The sequence below is a fragment of the Coenobita brevimanus genome, chromosome 74, assembly GCF_032717465.1.
Source record: "Coenobita brevimanus isolate Jiangsu-jjx chromosome 74, ASM3271746v2, whole genome shotgun sequence".
NCBI lineage: Eukaryota > Metazoa > Arthropoda > Malacostraca > Decapoda > Coenobitidae > Coenobita > Coenobita brevimanus.
Genome location: NC_137027.1, coordinates 28784819 through 28793155, shown reverse-complemented (window position 1 = coordinate 28793155; position 8337 = coordinate 28784819). Strand labels below are relative to the sequence as shown.

The window sequence follows — 8337 nt, the reverse complement described above, 5'->3', positions numbered from 1 at the left end:
AGCACAAAGCATCCAGTGATCACCATATTTACTGGACAGGCTCCAAGATTCTAGCAAGATCAAAAAGCTTAGATGAAAGAAATGTAATAGAATCTTACCTAATTTCTGGCACATATGAAAAGAATGTAAACATGAGCTATGGTCATTTTAAGTGTGATAAATTCTTAACTGAATTAATTTTAAAGCAGTATCCCCCAGACTAACACGTGATTGTTCCCTGTCATCTGGTGGTGTAGTCTCACCTGTGTGGGACACACCAAGCATTAATCCTCTAGATCTTAAGTTATGCAGCAGTATTTATCCGCTCCTCCCTCCTCCCCTCTCCCCTTCCCCTCCTCCCCTCTCCCTCCCTCCCACTCCCCTTTCCTCCCCTCCTCCTTTGTCACGTGTGTGTGTGTGTGTGAAGAAGGTACATTAACATATATATATATATATATATATATCATCATCATCAGCCGTTTCAGTATCCACTGCAGGACCGGCCTATCTCGACCGAAGTCGGGACGATACAGCCAATGTATCTCTACCAAGTGGCTTAGGCTGTCTAGTAGAGATTGTATGTAGGGTGAGAAGTGCTTGTTAATGTAATTGTAGTGTTGGAGTGGCTTTGGATGTGTGTGTAGTCTGTGAACCAAGTGTAATTGGCCCGTGCAAGCCGACTGGGTGCAAGCATACTTTATAGTAAGCGACACTGGTTCAACCACAGCGCCTCTGGTGTCCGACAATGCAGTACGTGGCCGGGTGAACACTCCCAAAGTTTATTACCCCGGCGGGGCGCGAACCCTGGCTCACCCATATACGAAACGCACACTGTACCACTGTACCACAGAGGCTCATATATATATGAAATTGGCATAACTATTAGTTCATATAACTATTAGTTCATATATACCGGTATATATTCCTTGCTTCATGATAGGGATACGTCTTTTGTAAAGGTTTGTTATTATTGCTGTTATCATCATTATTACTACTACTATTATCAGTATTATTATCACTCGCTACTATTGTTATTATTATAACTATTATCATTAATAGTATCAGAGTCATTATCACTGCTACTATTGTCATCACTACTATTATCACTACTGTTATTATCACTACTACTATTATCACTACTGCTATCATCATCACTACTACTATTATTATTATCACTATTACCTTTATCTTTATCACTACTACTGTCATTATCACTACTATTCTTATTATCACAATTGCTATTGTTATTACGATTACCACTTCTATTATTATCATTTCTACTGTTATTCTCACTATTATTGTGATCATTATTACTGCTGCTGTTGCTATTATTCTCATCACTACTACTATTATTTTTACTTCCTAACCCACAACAGGTGAGAGAAACACCCGTTGTGAGGCCGATCCCTGCTGCCACTTGTATCCAGGCGGCAAATGTCTCTGCGACATTATATCTTGTCCCTACCGTAGGAAGAGGTCGTCTGAGGAGCCCACCACGACCACAGCGACAACGAAGACGATCAGTACGACTCGAGGTGACCCCAGCATCGGCAGTGTGAGTAGTGGTAAAGGTCGTCGTGAAGCCCCCAGTGGTCGTCGCGCAGTATGGCAGTCGTAAGCAAGAACTCTGCTCCATTATCCTCAACAAGAACGACAAGAACACCAACAAAAACAACAATAACAGAACAACAAGAATGACAAATAAACAAGAACAAAGAACAAGAACAACAATACCACAACATTACAATAACACCAAAGTAGAAAAACAGGAAACAACAAAAACAATAACAAGAAACCATCAATAACAAAAACAATGACAAATATAGTCCTTTCACCTTAGCTTGGCCCAGATTTTCGTCCCTTTGCAGCTTATTTCACGTAGCTCAGTGGCAGAATAAGACAATGCTTCGGCTCTACATCCCTCCCATAGCACTTTCTCGTGACTAGCAGTTTCAAGGGGTTATTGAGGGCTCTATCTCTCCCCCCCCCCCTTGTTCCAGAATTCCCTCCTGTGCTTAATAAAATTCCTTGGATGTGATATGGATTACATGAAAACGTAAAAAATCTCTCTCTCTCTCTCTCTCTCTCTCTCTCTCTCTCTCTCTCTCTCTCTCTCTCTCTCTCTCTCTCTCTCTCTCTCTCTCTCTCTCTCTCTCTCTCATGCCAGATATATTGTTCAGAGAGTGAAATACCATATCTCATTATCCTGTGTGCCGTGGTATGGTGTGGCGTGGTAATTACTAACTGGCTTGGTATTATTCTGTGTGGTGTTGTGTGACTGCTATTAACTAGGGTGGTATTATCCTGTGTGGTGGTGTGGTGTGGGTATTATCGACTGGTTTGGTATTGTCCTGTGTTATGGTGTGGTGTGGTTATCATCGACTGGTGTGGTATTATCCTGTGTGGTGGTGTGGTGTGGTGTGGTGTGGCTATTATTGACTGGTGTGGTATTGTCCTGTGTGGTGGTGCGGTCTGGTGTGGGTATTATTGACTGGTATTATAGACACAGAAATCTAGACAACAACAGCCCCCTTGCTCCTTCAGGCTGTCTGGTAGAGAGTTTAAAAGGCTGGAGGCCTTAGGGAAAGACTGACTGAGGGCGATAGTTCCTCATCTGACATACGGTTAAGATGATGGCGATGATGATAATGGGGAGGAGGAAGAGGAGAATGAAGGTGGTAGTGGTGGCTGTGGTGGTGATGGTGGATAATGAGAAGAGAAGGAAGAGAAGAAAAAGAACGGTATTTGTGGATATTCCGTAAAACCTTTTCCTTGGCAATTTAATATACACTTTTTTTAGAGAGAGAGAATGAATGGAGGAAGGAAAAACAAAGGAAATAAAAAAAACAAGTACATGTGCCTAAAGTCATCCTCCATTCATAAAATATTTCTAACAACTGGATATAAATAAAAGTGGATTAAATGTTTGTGGGAAGCAACTCACAGGAAGTGAATTCCAGAGAGTAGTAATTTTGGGGATAAATGAATTTGATAAGTTGAGGTTCTGCATTGCGGGGGAGAGAGTGTAAGTTCACGGGCGCTCCCACCTGCCCGAGCATTTCGGGGGAAAATGTGGAGGGGAGGCACAACTGACGGAAGTTCGTCAGAGGAGTTACGGTAAAAATATCGGTAAAATAATGGTAAAGATGCAACATCTCAATGTACTGAAAATGGAGGAAGGTCCACCGTAATGGCAGGATTATTGATTAATCTAATGGTTTTATTTGAATTTTGTTCAACTGCCTCGTTGCAACTGCTCCACATCCACTCCACAGTGGCGAACAGTATTCGATCTAAGAACGCACTTGACTTTTTGTATGTTGTGGCCAAGTGCTCGTCAGTGAAGAATTCACGAACTCTGTACGGAAGTCCCAATTTTTTAGAAACACTTTTAGGGAGGGATTTAACATAAGCTGTCCAATTTAGGTTGGTGTTTAGTTTGACACCTAGGATATCAAGTGTAGTGGATATGGGAATGACATCATTTAAAGTTATGTGGGAGTCTGACGGATTCTTTCTTTTGGAGAAATCGATGCATTTAGTTTTCTGAGCATTAAATGACACTTGATTTGTCTGAACCTACTGATTAATTTCAGAAAGGTCCTGGTTCAGAGAAATTGCAGTGTTTTTCTGGGAATTTATAATATCAGATTGTATAAAGGAGGTACTAAATGTGAAAGAACTATGAAGTGTCGAGTCATCAGCATAAGAGTGTATTGGGTTGTGAGCGACAGATAGGAGGTCATTGACATGAATGAGAAAGAGAGTTGTGGCCAAAACTGATCCCTGAGGTACGCCAGCATTTATGGAATGAAACTGGAAATAAATTTCATCTACCATTACCAGTATTTTTCTGTTATGAATTTAAGACGAAATTAGAGGAACCAGTGAGGCAAGGCCACAGTGTGACATGTTAGACAATATAGCCTGCTGTACACACTGTTGAATGCTTTTGAAGTATCAAATGCTATTGTGTGTGTGTCACCATGTTGATCTATTATTTTGTTAATCTAATGGGTAAGAAGGCAAAAAATATCTACAGTTGAACGTTCTTGTTTAAATCCATACTGCCGATCATTGATTAATTTATTGATTTCTAGGTGCTTGACTATGTGTTTATTAGTGTCTCAAAAACTTTACATAGAACGGAAGTTATAGTGATTGGTCTATAGTATGATGGATCAGAAGTGGCCCCCTTCTTAGGAACAGGGTGGATATTTGCTTCTTTCCAAGAGGCTGGAAAACTTGAGGTACAGATACATAAGCAGAAAAATTTTACCAATACAGGAGCTAACACTGGGGAGCAATTTTTAAGTACAATTGAACGAATTTCATCTGGACCAGTAGCTTTACAGACTGAGAGATTCTGTAATACAGCCTGTACGTATCTGATGTGAATCTTGAAATGGGGTATTTGAGAGGAATTAAAATCAAGTACAGGAATACTGTGACTTTCTGTGTTTAGGGGTGACTGTTGAAAAAATATCAAGATGAAGGTTGACTTTTCCGCGTTGGTCACTTACTAGATTTCCATTGGGGGACTGTAACAGTGGAATGGAAGAGGTGGTAGTGAAGTTAGATTTGAATGAATTAAGGGTAGACCAGAATATTTTGTTATCATTTGGGTTGTTTAGTAGTTTGTTAGCTTGTCTATGAAAAAAGTTTGATTTAGAAAGATTGATAACAGTTTTGGCAGTTACTGATATTTCTATAATAAAGGCTTCCCAAAGGTAAAGGCTTCTTTAGTTCTGGTCCTTGTGTAAGTGTTATAGGCTATTGTTTCTTGTTATGTTACTCTGTCACAATTGTTGTCAAACCATGTAGGTGAATTACGTCTTTTTCTGTAACTATGATGGGGAATGAATGTTTCCATGCCGACTTTAATGTAATCTGTATGTGGCCCAATGTGGAATTTGCATCTTGAGAGAAACAGGAGGTCCAAGAAACATCCATTAAAAATTTTTGGAAACCCTCCCAGTCTACCCTGTTGTAGTGCCATTTACACACCATAACAGGTCTAGAGCAGGAGGACGTGGTAGGTGTTGAACTGGTGTCTTGTATCAGACAATGATCAGAGGATCTGAAGGGGGGATTCACTTCGACATAATAATTATCTGAATTGGTTGTTTGAAACACGTCCAATAGGTGGGGATTGTGATTGGAGTTGTGTGGTACACGGGTTGATTGACTGACTAAGTAGGTGAGATTAAATGAGCCTGCAGATAGCTCACATTCAAGACCAGAGTCATTAGTTCTGGCTGAATAAGTAAGCCATCCATCATTATAGACATTAAACTCACCCAGGATAGTAATTTTTGATGCAGTATTAATGTTGATTACACTTAGTTGTGAATACAGTCAAATAAACTTGGTGTTTGAGGGGCATTAGGGGAACAATAAACACAACAGAAATGCTAAATTTTACCCAAAGAGTTTAATCTGTGTATGGAATAGACGAAATAAGGAGAATTAAATTTAGTAATCTCCTCCACGGCAATTTCTGATTTAGCAAGGCAACATACTCATTTGAGTTTGAAATTTTGAATCAAGATATTACCAGGAAAATTAATCTAGCTAAATCGGAGGTGGAGCTTACCTGAGTCTCTGTCAAAAATAACAAATCTGGGGATTCAAACTGGAGGAAATTGTGAACAGAGATGATGTTGGATTGAAGTCCCCTGATATTGCAGAAGAAAATTTTATCGCACTGACGAGCAGTTTTTGGGCGCCACAACACTGAAGGTGGCACGGTAGGTTGATGAAGAACAGGACAGCCCTGTGCAGACGACCCAACCCTCTCGGTAGTGGTCATCCGAGAAACCATCGCACTAATTCCCAATACAGCAGCAGCCAGGGTTATTTTTATGGGGGGGGGGGAGGTTGCTGGGATATGTTGTGGAATGTGTATATGTAATGACAAGATCGATGTTTTATGGAGAGAGGATAGCCGGTTTAAGGCAATGTGATATAATGTGGATGTGTGTGTTATGTAAGGAAGGCAGCCTGATGCCCTGTGATGTGTGAGGCAGAAAGATGTGTAACCAGCTACCAAGACCTGGCAGAGAAAATGGAATCCAGGCTATTCCTTGAGTCTCCCGTTACCTTGGCGGTAGTACTTCCCTGGGCGGGGCTGCCTACCCCAGTTTTCTTCTATATCTTATTAATACAGATTGTGAAGGTACAGTATTTAAAAGATATACATAACATACGAGGGAATGATAATATGGAGTAGGTAAAATAATTAGCCAAAGAGCAACCGTTAAGCCATGTCGAGAGAGAGAGAGAGAGAGAGAGTTCTGGCTGATCTTACTGAATGAGATTTTTCCTCTTTCGTTTATTTATTTATTTATTTTTTTTACTTATCGTATTACACCATCCATCCCTTCCTTCGCCACTCCCCCCTTCCCTCCCTCCTTTCCCCTCTCAATAGTAGTGGTAGTGGTGTATAGATGTTGATGCTGTCTGTGAGGCCTAGCAGACCCATCGATCACAAACAAGCAACATCTTCATGTGGCAGACAGCGCCTAGCCAGGGTGGGAACAGGATCCTTCCACACAGCGAGTGGCAGGTAAAATGAAGGGGGAATACCCTCAAGAGGATGAGCTGTGTATAGGATATGTATGAGCAGTAGTGTCACCCAGATTTTGTCTACTTGGTAAATGTGGTTGAGTTCCCCTCCTGGGAGTGTTGTTCATGGCCAGCTGTGTATAGGAGATATGTATGAGTAGTGGTGTCAGCCCAGACTTTGTCTGCTTGGTAAATGTGGCTGAGTTCCCCGCCTGGGAGTGTTGTGCATGGCCAGCTACCACGTCACTGCCATGGTAGTACCTCCCTGAACGATGGTAACCATGCAGCTACTACATTTTTGGTGGGCTAACGGGTGTTACACCTTGCCCAACGGTTACCTGGGACAATGCAGGACAGGAGGGTCCCTCTTCTCTGAACCGGACACATCACACGGCCGCACACCAATGATGTGTTAGGTAATGATGAGCAATTAAGCAAATTATACTCGTTTTACTCTAATTTGGCCCAGATTTTTTGGTTATTTTGTAGTTTATTTCACACTCTACATTCCTTCCATAGCACTGCTTCATGACTGGCATCATATTCTGGTGTTAATCTCTTGTAACAGCTTAGAGTTCAAGATGGAGAAATGGCAATTTTAGGCCAAGTTCAAGTGAAAATGGTATAATACACAATGGAGTATAGAGGAAGGCAAACAGCAGTAGGAAATCCATTATATTTTTTTATAATGCAATATGTTTTTCAAATTATTTAACTATAACCCCATATTGAAATTGTACTTAATTATGGAGAAGCAGTTTTTGTCCCATTTAAACCCTCTTCAAATGTATAATCAAAATAGTTATATATCTGGCTTTCAATCTATTTTCTATCTATCTATTATCTATAATCTATCTATGACTGTATGTGTGTACAGTATGTATGTATGTATGAATGGATGGATGTATATGACCATAAGAGACAGAGACAGACAGACAGACAGACAGACAGAGAGGGAGAGACTAAGCTTCTCTCTCTCTCTCTCTCCACACACACACACACACACAATACTTTCCTCTTTCCCTGCCCCACTAATACCAACCTCATCCCCACAAATCACTCGCAGGGAGAATATTGGTGGGTTAGTGAGAATTTCCCCATTGTTTATTCACTTTGAGGTTGTTGGCCTGTGCGAAAAAGTATAGATTTATTAACTAAAATAATAGAGAGTGAGAGGCTGACAAGGAGAGTGTATGTAAGGGGTAGGGGAAACTTGAGGATGCGATACAGGGATGGAGGGGAGAGATATGTGAGAGGATGGGGAATGAGGCTGACTAGAAACATATATATGAGTGAAGTGGAGGGGGAGACCAGGGATGAGATGGAGGGATGGATTGGAGAGATATATGAAAGGATGAGGAATAAGAGACTGACCAGAAAAGTGTATGTGAGGGGTAGGGAGAAACCTGAGGATGAGATGCAGGGATGGAGTGGAGAGATATATGAGAGACAGGGGTGGATAATGAAACTGACCAGGGGGAGTATATGTGCAAAGGAGAGGGAGACCAAAGATGAGAGGGATGGATAGATGAGTGGTGAGATACACATATATGAGAGAAGATGGTGATTCAGAGATTGGCTAGAAAAGCTACTATTGCTACTACTACTGCTACTACTACTACTACTACTACTACTACTACTAATTACTGCTACTGCTGCCACAACTAACATCATATATATATATATATATATATATATATATATATATATATATATATATATATATATATATATATATATATATATATATATATATACTGGACAAAATAAATTAGGGATCATGGGCATTTT

The 8337-nt window shown here is 40.6% G+C and overlaps 1 long non-coding RNA gene across 1 annotated transcript in view; it reads left to right on the top strand.

The window, feature by feature from the left end:
• Window positions 1–2093, top strand: part of LOC145407890 (uncharacterized) — a 10408-nt gene extending 8315 nt beyond the window's left edge. The window contains exon 2 of the long non-coding RNA XR_013898811.1: window positions 1356–2093. This is a non-coding gene — a long non-coding RNA (uncharacterized LOC145407890). The remainder of the gene's footprint in view (window positions 1–1355) is intronic.
• Window positions 2094–8337: the final 6244 nt, after the last annotated feature.